We start from the raw sequence: 9,589 nt of genomic DNA on the forward strand, positions 1-9,589 counted from the left end.
GGGACTTAAAGAATGACAGCGATGGCACCAAAGAGTATATACTGTACAGTTGCTAAGGTGGGGCCCCAACATGGGATAATCACACCACCACGGGGATATGAACACACACACAAAATGCGCCACACACTACCACGTGCTCGAACACATATACCACCCTCAGTGCACATTTCACCACACATACACCAACCTCGCCACATAAAAGTAGAAACACAAAAGTCGCCGCTCAAAACTCGCCACGCGCAAAACTCTCCACATGCAAAACTCGCCACACGTGCAAAACTCGCCACACGCAAAACTTGCACACGCAGAAAAATTGCCACACACAGAAAAATTGCCACATGCACAAAAGTTGCAACACATGCAAAAGTTGCCTCACACAAAACTTGCACATACTCAAAAGGCACCACACATAAAACTCGCCACGCGCAAAACTCGCCATGCGCAAAACTTGCTGCACACAACTTGCTACACTAACCTGTCACATGCAACTCGACACACAAAAAGTTGCTACACGCATGTCGCCACACAAAACTCATCTCACAAAAGTCCCTACATGCATGTCGCCACACGCAACTCAACACACACAACTTGACACACGAAACTCGCCCTAAAACACACACAAGTCTGGTATCCTTCAAAAATAAAAATCTGATTAATAAGCAGACAAACTACAAGAGCAACAAATGTACCATATAGGAATCCGGCAGCTGTCAGTCACATGACCAGTCTATTATGTGTATGTGTGAGCTAATATATACTGCCAGGGGGTGGGCTTACTGTTGGCTGGGGATTTATCAGGCTGCCATTTTAGCTTACAAATACTGAGGTAAAAATACTGACCAAATAACGTGTGAACGAGGGCTAATACAGGAGGAGATGGCATACAGCTATATACTATATACAGGAGATGACACACAGGTATATACTATTTACAGGGGAGATGACACACAGGTATATACTATATACAGGAGGAGATGACACACAGATATATACTATATACAGGAGAGATGACACACAGGTATATACTATATAGAGGAGGAGATGACATACAGGTACATACTACATACAGGAGGAGATGACATACAGGTATATACTATATACAGGAGGAGATGACACACAGGTATATACTATATACAGGAGCAGATTACCTACAGGTATATAGTATATACAGGAGGAGATGACACAGGTATATGCTATGTATAGGAGGAGATGACATACAGGTATATACTATATACAGGAGATGACACACAGATATATACTATATATAGGTGAGATGACACACAGGTATATACTATATACAGGAGATTACATACAGGTATATCTAATATATAAAGCTGAATGTGTGTATGTATGTGTGTATGTCCGGGATTGGCATCTGTACCGTCGCAGCTACAGCCACAAAATTTTGCACAGTCACGCGTCTGGACCCCGAGAGCGTCATAGGCTATGTTGTGAGGTGAAATTTTAACCCCGCGCGTTCCAATTCACCAAACAATTTTGCTCCTATCTACATAATGGGGAAAAAGTGAAGGGAAAAGTGTTGGAGGAAAATTGACAGCTGCCAGATGTGAACAATGAGGACTTAAAGAATGAGAGCGATGGCGACAAAGAGTATATACCGTACAGTTGCTAAGGTGGGGCCCCGACATGGGATACTCACCACACACGGGGATATGAACACAAACACAAAATGCGCCACACACTACCACGTGCTTGAACACATATACCACCCTCAGCACACATTTCACCACACACACACACCAACCTCGCCACATAAAAGTCGAAACACAAAAGTCACCACTCAAAACTCGCTACATGCAAAACTCGCCATATGCAAAACTAGGCTCACGCAAAACTCGCCACACGTGCAAAACTCACCTCATGGAAAACTCACCTCATGCAAAACTTGCACACACAGAAAAATTGCCACATGTACAAAAGTTGCACCACATGCAAAAGTTGCCTCACACAAAACTTGCACATACTCAAAATGCACCACACATAAAACTCGCCACGCGCAAAACTCGCCATGCACAAATCTTGCTGCACACAACTTGCTACACTAACCTGTCACATGCAACTCAACACACAAAATGTTGCTACACGCATGTCGCCACACAAAACTCATCTCACAAAAGTCGCTACATGCATGTCGCCACACGCAACTCAACACACACAACTTGACACATAAAACTCGCCCTAAAACACACACAAGTCTGGTATTGTCCTTCAAAAATAAAAATCTGATTAATAAGCAAACTACAAGAGCAACAAATGTACCATATAGGAAATACGGCAGCTGTCAGTCACATGACCTGTCTATTATGTGTATGTGTGAGCTAATATATACTGCCAGGGGGGAGGGCTTCCTGTTGGCTGGGGATTTATCAGGCTGCCAATAGCAACCAATCACAGCTCAGCTTCTATTTTGCTACAGTTAATTAACCTGAGCTCTGATTGGTTAATATAGGCAACAAAGACATTCTCAGTATAACAAAGCTAATATATGTTGTGAAATGCTTCTATTTGCTTAGTTTTTGCCTTTTAATAATTACATTTCTATCTATTTGTTTTGTGGTTTTTGTGTGCAGAATAAATTTTTGTTAACACATTCTATTTTGCTAACAGCAGTCATTAACCCGGGCGAAGCCGGGTAGTACAGCTAGTATATATATATATATATATATATATATATATATATATATATATATATATATATATATATATATATATATATATATATATATATATATATATATATATAATCTACTATATAATTGTCTAAGGGTCACTTCCGTCTGTCCTTCTGTCTGTCGCGAATATTCATTGGTCGCGGCCTCTGTCTGCCATGGAACTCCAAGTCGCTGATTGGTCGTGGCAAAACTCCCACGACCATTGCCACGACCAATCAGCGACGGACACAGTCTGGCAGCAAAATGGCCGCTCTTTCCTCCCCGCAGTCAGTGCCCGCTCCATTCTCCCCTCCAGTCAGCCCAGGGTTAATGCCAGCGTTACTGGAGCGCGGTGAAACGCACTCCGGTTACGCAGCTATTAACCCTGTGTGACCAACTTTTTACTATTGATGCTGCGTATGCAGCATCAATAGTAAAAAAATCTAATAACAAATAAGAATAATAAAAAAAAAAGGTTATTCTCACCCTCCGACGTCGCCCGCTGTCCTCGGCAGTGCAAGCGGCAGGTTCCGGTGCCAAGGATGCTATGCGAGAAGGACCTTCCATGACGTCACGGTCATGTGACCGCTACGTCATCACAGGTCCTGCGCTCATACCAACCTTGGGACCAGAAGCTGCCGCGTGCACCCCACACAGGCGCCAGGACTTCAAGGGGCCTTCGGAAGGTGAGTATATGTTTAACTTTTATTTTAAGTCTTTTTTAACCACGCATATAGTACCCACATTGCTATATACTACGTGGGCTGTGTTACATACTGCGTGGGCTCTGTTATATACTACATCTCTGTGCTATATACTAACGTGGCTATGTTATATACTGCGTGGCTGCTATGTACTGCGTGGGCTGTTACATATTACGTGGCCAGTGTTATATACTGCGGGGGCTGTGCTATATACTGCGTGGCTGCTATATACTACGTGGGCTGTGCTATATATTACGTGGCCAGTGTTATATACTACGTCGCCTGTGTTATATACTGCGTGGCTGCTATACACTGCGTGGGCTGTGTTATATAGTACGTAAGCTGTGTTATATACTGCGTGGCCACTATTATATACTGCGTGGCCTGTATTAGCGCAGCGGGTATTCTACAATATGTATGTATGTATATAGCAGCCACATAGTATATAGCACAGGCCACGTAGTATTTGTCTGCTATATACTACATGGCTCCTATATACTACGTGGCCTGTGCTATATACTATGTGGCTGCTATATATACATACATATTCTAGAATACCTGATGCGTTAGAATCTGGCCACCATCTAGTATTTTATAAGAACCCCTGAATGCCTCTGTATGTAATGGAAGGTACAATATGAATCCCATAGCCATAGTAAATGAGGGGCCATAAATACAGAATCCTGTTTCTTGCTGACAGAAACATTATTCATACTTGTGATCAGGTAACTATAAGAAGAACTATTGAAAGATGTCCACATACACTTTGGCCACGTTCACATGTTTAGTATTTGGTGAGTTTTTTACCTCAGTATGTGTAAGCCAAAATCAGGAGTGGGACAATCCGATAAAGTAGAAACACGTCACCACTTCTGTATTTCCCCACTCCTGGTTTTGGCTTAGAAATACTGATCAAATACTGAATGTGTGGACATGGCCTTATAACCAAGCACCAAATGCGGATTTTTTTTTATTGTGAAGTGTCTGTGTGCAGCTAGTGTAAATGCTCAATGAGTGGATGCCTATTGTTCTGAAAGTTCACACACCCGGATATATGGACCACTGCTTCTATGCACTTACATCGCACAATGTATTGCCAAGGATCCTTTAACTCTTGCACGACTGGCGCTTGATATGCTTCAGGTGAAGTGTTTTCAGTAGCTGGATATGGCCAGACTTCATGTCCTCTTCTGTATTTTTCAGCTGGCAGGATATATCAAAGGGCTGAATAGAGACGGTATAAGTGTGTGTGTGTGTGTGTGTGTATGTATGTATGTATGTGTATATATATATATATATATATATACACTCACTGGCCACTTTATTAGGTACACCTGTCCAACTTCTTGTTAACACTTAATTTCTAATCAGCCAATCACATGGCGGCAACTCAGTGCATTTAGGCATGTAGACATGGTCAAGACAATCTCCTGCAGTTCAAACCGAGCATCAGTATGGGGAAGAAAGGTGATTTGAGTGCCTTTGAACGTGGCATGGTTGTTGGTGCCAGAAGGGCTGGTCTGAGTATTTCAGAAACTGCTGATCTACTGGGATGATTTTCACGCACAACCATCTCTAGGGTTTACAGAGAATGGTCCGAAAAAGAAAAAAAATCCAGTGAGCGGCAGTTCTGTGGGCGGAAATGCCTTGTTGATGCCAGAGGTCAGAGGAGAATGGGCAGACTGGTTCGAGCTGATAGAAAGGCAACAGTGACTCAAATCGCCACCCGTTACAACCAAGGTAGGCCTAAGAGCATCTCTGAACGCACAGTGCGTCGAACTTTGAGGCAGATGGGCTACAGCAGCAGAAGACCACACCGGGTACCACTCCTTTCAGCTAAGAACAGGAAACTGAGGCTACAATTTGTACAAGCTCATCGAAATTGGACAGTAGAAGATTGGAAAAACGTTGCTTGGTCTGATGAGTCTCGATTTCTGCTGCGACATTCGGATGGTAGGGTCAGAATTTGGCGTAAACAACATGAAAGCATGGATCCATCCTGCCTTGTATGGAGCATCTTTGGGATGTGCAGCCGACAAATCTGCGGCAACTGTGTGATGCCATCATGTCAATATGGACCAAAATCTCTGAGGAATGCTTCCAGCACCTTGTTGAATCTATGCCACGAAGAATTGAGGCAGTTCTGAAGGCAAAAGGGGGTCCAACCCGTTACTAGCATGGTGTACCTAATAAAGTGGCCGGTGACTGTATATATATATATCTCTATATCTCTCCAGCTGACTGAACAAAGACTAGTACCTGCATTTCATACTGGGTCTCTCAAATCCAATGATGACATTTGAATGTAAAGAATGGAGGGCTTTATTATAATCACACAGGTAATATTAGTGGGGTTGTCCACGACTTGGCCAACAACTTTTCAATCGGCATGTTTCCCCTCAGTAAAATAATAACATGTATACTCACCTGTGATGTCGGCACTGGCTCTCCTGGGGCTTGCATTACTTTGTCACATGATCCCTGCGCTCAGTCAGCGCTGGCTTCACTCTCCCACCTTCGGACAAGTCAGACATCAAGATGTGAGTGTGCAGCCGCAGCTCTCCCTTCCTCTTGATGTCCAATTCATCCAAAGGTGGGAGAGTGAAGCCAGCGCTGACTGAGCGCAGGGATCATGTGACATAATGTCATGCAAGCCCCAGGAGAGCCGGTGCCGACATCATTGGAGGGGAGTACAAGGCCTCACTCCCACTTGTGTATATGTGAGAAAACATCGCATTGCACTCTGACCAATGTTATGCAATAAGGTAGTGTTCATCTGTGGGTTTTTCTATCAGCTGTGTAAAAAAAAAAATTGCAGCGTGCTGCAAGTAGCCACGTATATTAGACAAGAGTCGCCAATGTAATTCAATGGGTGCGAGAAAAAAAAACGGACGGTGCACGGACTATGTGTGTGCCATCCAATTATTTTTTTGTTTTTACTGACACATCTCAAAGGAAACCTGAAATTTAATCAGCCAAGTAGAGTAAATTCACAGCCAGAACCATCAGAGTAGATACATACATAGGATAGATGTTATATGTAATAATAATAATAATAATAATAATTTTATTTATATAGCGCCAACATATTCCGCAGCGCTTTACAACTTATAGAGGGGACTTATACAGACAACAGACATTACAGCATAACAGAAATCACAGTTCAAAACAGATACCAGGAGGAATGAGGGCCCTGCTCGCAAGCTTACAATCTATGAAGGGGGGTTGTGACATCATGTAATAAAGTTGCACCCTTTACTGCCTTTCATGTGGCCTTGCGGGAAATTGAAAAAAATTAGCCAAGAGGGAAAAAAAAAGTTCAAAGTGTAGCTGTTTTTTAGCTGTATTTTTTTTCCCGAAGGACATTATTATTATTTTTTATTATTATAGCGCCATTTATTCCATGGCGCTTTACATGTGAGGAGGGGTATACATAATAAAAAACAATAGAATTAGGAGGAAAATATAGGAGTACTCGAATTAAATATATAAAATAGTATAAATTTTATTAGACAAAACTTATTATAAAAAAACACACACATAAAGTGACATGAACATTCAGGATATACAGTATAAGATGATGTGCACACATAAATCAATTGTCAAGTAGAGTCTATTATTATTATTATTTATTGTTATAGCGCCATTTATTCCATGGCGCTTTACATGTGAGGAGGGGTATATATAATAAAAACAAGTACAATAATCTTGAACAATACAAGTCATAACTGGTACAGTAGGAGAGAGGACCCTGCCCGCGAAGGCTCACAATCTACAAGGGATGGGTGAGAATACAGTAGGTGAGAGTAGGTCTATGACTAAAATACTTTAGTAATCATATAACGGGTAAGTAGTGATATAGTCCCAGTAAATAATCGCTATGGACAATAGGGGAAGAAGGTAAGATAAAGCGAACAGCTTACTATAGCCTAAATAGGCATGAGGTGAACGCGTATCTAGCTGTGATGAAACAACCCTATATAACTAGCCATGCATGTTTAGTAACATATAAATAAGGCTGGGAGATATCAGCAAACTTACCGATGTGTGCACACAACACCCTCACTAGATGGTGAATGACCCGACGCGCGTTTCGTGTCCACGCTGGACACTTCTTCACAGGGTTACCTTCTTCCCCTATTGTCCATAGCGATTATTTACTGGGACTATATCACTACTTACCCGTTATATGATTACTAAAGTATTTTAGTCATAGACTCTTTACTTGACAATTGATTTATGTGTGCACATCATCTTATACTGTATATCCTGAGGCTACGTTCACACGATCAGGATTTCCATCCTTTTTTTTTCCTGCCCGTTTTTGGAAAACGGCAGCTAAATTCCGCAGTGATTTTGAGCTGCGTTTTCTGATCCTTTTTCTTCAGCGTTTTCCACTGCGGGTTTCCAATAGCAGTTTCCTATTGGAGCTGCTGGAAAACCGGTGCGGAATCCGCTGAAAGAATTGACATGCTACTTCTTTTTTCCGCTGGAAAATCCGCGCGGATTTTCCAGCGGAAAAACGGATCGTTAGCACAGCGGTTTTGGTTTTCCATTGGGTTACATTGTACTGTAACCAACATGGAAAACTGATCCGGATCCGCAGCTGAAAATCCGCTACGGATCCGGATCAAAATCCGGATCGTGTGAACGTAGCCTGAATGTTCATGTCACTTTGTGTGTGTGTTTTTATAAGTTTTGTCTAATAAAATGTATACTATTTTATATATTTCATTCGAGTACTCATATTTTCCTCCTAATTCTATAGTATTCATGGAGTTTGAATTGTTCTTTATGTGCGGGGCTACTACTTAGTACCCCCACCTGATGGCATATATGATGCACCTGGGTTTATTTGTATGTATAATAAAAACAAGTACAATAATCTTAAACACAGGTCACAGCTGGTACAGGAGGAGTGAGGACCCTGCCCGCGAGGGCTCACAATCTACAAGGGATGGGTGAGAATACAGTAGGTGAGGATAGAGCTGATCGTGCAGCGGTTTGATCGGTGGTTACTGCAGGTTGTAGGCTTGTCGGAAGAGGTAGGTCTTCAGGCTCTTTTTGAAGGTTTTGATGGTAGGCGAGAGTCTGATGTGTTGTGGTAGAGGGTTCCAGAGTAGGGGTGATGCGTGGGAGAAATCTTGTATACGATTGTGGGAAGAGGAGATAAGAGGGAGGTTGAGAAGGAGATCTTGTGAGGATCGGAGGTTACGTGTAGGTAAGTACTGGGAGACAAGGTCACAGATGTATGGATGACACAGGTTGTGGATGGCTTTGTATATGATGCTGAAGTTGGTTTTCGCTAAATTTCCATTTTTCTTCTTTTTTACAGATTTATTAACAATTAGAAATAATCACAATAATAACATACAATGCGTTGTGGTGCCCAGAGGTGAATACACTTATCAACATACAAAAACTAAAAAAAAGTGACCCAAAAATAGGTCTTGAAGTGGGCACCGAAGGGTGTTATTGAAAGGGTTAAATTACTTTGCCCACTGATCTCACACCAGTTTCAATTTCAGGTCACTCCAACCTGGCCCAAATGGGTTATGGGCATCAGAACTGGCATCACAGAGGGCAAATAGCCACTTCTCAAAGATTTAAATAAGTAACTGGTGTTTTTAAAGGGTTAAATGACTAGGCCACTGATCTGTGCAGTGGTGGTGTGAGATCAACCGCCCAAAGTAATTTAACCCTTTAAAAAAAAAAACAGTTACTTTGCTCATTCACATTAAAACCTGTGAAAATTGGCTGACTACACGTCCTGCCGCCGCCGGCACATCTCAGGAGCAGACTACACCTCCTGCCGCCGCCGGCACATCTCAGGAGCAGACTACACGTCCTGCCGCCGCCGGCACATCTCAGGAGCAGACTACACGTCCTGCCGCCGCCGGCACATCTCAGGAGCAGACTACACCTCCTGCCGCCGCCGGCACATCTCAGGAGCAGACTACACGTCCTGCCGCCGCCGGCACATCTCAGGAGCAGACTACACGTCCTGCCGCCGCCGGCACATCTCAGGAGCAGACTACACGTCCTGCCGCCGCCGGCACATCTCAGGAGCAGACTACACGTCCTGCCGCCGCCGGCACATCTCAGGAGCAGACTACACGTCCTGCCGCCGCCGGCACATCTCAGGAGCAGACTACACGTCCTGCCGCCGCCGGCACATCTCAGGAGCAGACTACACGTCCTGCCGCCGCCGGC

The sequence above is a fragment of the Ranitomeya variabilis genome, chromosome 1 (assembly GCF_051348905.1).
Source record: "Ranitomeya variabilis isolate aRanVar5 chromosome 1, aRanVar5.hap1, whole genome shotgun sequence".
Classification (NCBI taxonomy): domain Eukaryota; kingdom Metazoa; phylum Chordata; class Amphibia; order Anura; family Dendrobatidae; genus Ranitomeya; species Ranitomeya variabilis.